The sequence below is a fragment of the Penaeus monodon genome, chromosome 29 (assembly GCF_015228065.2).
Source record: "Penaeus monodon isolate SGIC_2016 chromosome 29, NSTDA_Pmon_1, whole genome shotgun sequence".
Lineage (NCBI taxonomy): Eukaryota > Metazoa > Arthropoda > Malacostraca > Decapoda > Penaeidae > Penaeus > Penaeus monodon.
Genome location: NC_051414.1, coordinates 9,078,772 through 9,080,122, shown reverse-complemented (window position 1 = coordinate 9,080,122; position 1,351 = coordinate 9,078,772). Strand labels below are relative to the sequence as shown.

The following is a 1,351-nucleotide window of genomic DNA, read 5'->3' as shown; positions in this document are numbered from 1 at the left end:
GGAATTCCACATGTCTACGATAAACACATGGAACTAGAAAGCACTCAGAGAGCGCAAACCTCCGTTTATCGTCAGGTTACCTATGTCTTTTCCTCTATGTATTTACGCTTGTATACAGGTAGGCAGATAAAGATATATACAGAGATAGATTGATAGCTGGATATAGAGAAAAGAGAGCATGTTACATTACCCATGACCCTTTGCTTTTCAAGAATCCTTACCATCCCTATCCACACTCACACCATTCGGTTCTCCAATAGTAATGTTGGGGAGCGGAGGCCGAGAGTAGCTGGGCGAGGAGAGGGCACGGCGAGAGGCCACGATGAGAGGGCCACGGCGAGAGGGCCACGATGCGAGGGCCACGACGCTGATCACCTCAAGTGTTTAAAGTTCCCGAGGAAAGAGACGATGCGAGCGAAGGTGTCTCAAGGTTCCTCTAACGAATCGGTCTCTTCTTGCGACTCGAATCTCCAGTCTGTCATACTAAAGTTGCGCTCTGAATTATCAGACTCATTACGATGGAAATGCGGTTGTATCTTTCGCCTTCAATAGTCCTCCTGAGCCCACGCCTCGACGCGACCCAACTTTCAACTCCCTTCAGTGACGATTCGGAGAAATATCGGACGCTCTGATGACGTCACATTTGGTACGTCCTCCATCCCTTGCTTCCTCAGTATTACTTTATTTCTCCTGCGTCTTCGAGCCTGTATCCCCCCCCCCCCCGACGAGTCTTAACTGATGTTTAGCACCGTGGTCACCGGAATTCTGCAGTGAAGTACGGTTTGGACATAAACCGGTTTGCGTGGACGTAATATACCGGGATATAGAATACTCAACAGTGGATAGTCACAAACCCGAATAAAATAGACGTTGTATATATGCATAATATATCAAATTGGTATATAATTATCATGGCATAAAAAAAAATCCCTATAAAGACATGAAACTTTTACTTTACAATGGGGAGCTGGATGGTTTAATAACTAAAAAGAAGTAGTTAGGGGCAACGATCAGCCCATGGCACTCCGCTTTTTTTTCAGGGGGGGAATTTAGGCGTCTAGGTTTTGGTCATCAAAGACGTTTTTCCCCTTTTATTTCCCCAAGACAGGCACAAAATGTTTGGAGCGAGGCAAAACACTGCTCGGGACAGTTTCCCTGGGGCCACAGTCCCAAAAATTGCAGTTTACCCGATAGTTTTGGATAGTCCCCCAGGGGGAAAAATTCACGAACCGTGTGGGCCCCTAGTCTGAGATTTTACGGTAAAAATACTTTAAATTTTCCAGGGCAAAACTGAGACCGAAACGATTGGCGACAAATTATGTAAAAAACTATATCATATACTTATAAAAAA

At 45.2% G+C, this 1,351-nt stretch overlaps 1 protein-coding gene across 3 annotated transcripts in view; it reads right to left on the bottom strand.

Moving 5' to 3' along the window:
- LOC119591933 (zinc finger and BTB domain-containing protein 7A-like) overlaps window positions 1-1,351 on the bottom strand; it is an 82,982-nt gene that overhangs the window by 49,748 nt on the left and 31,883 nt on the right. The gene's annotated exons all lie outside the window — the stretch shown is intronic.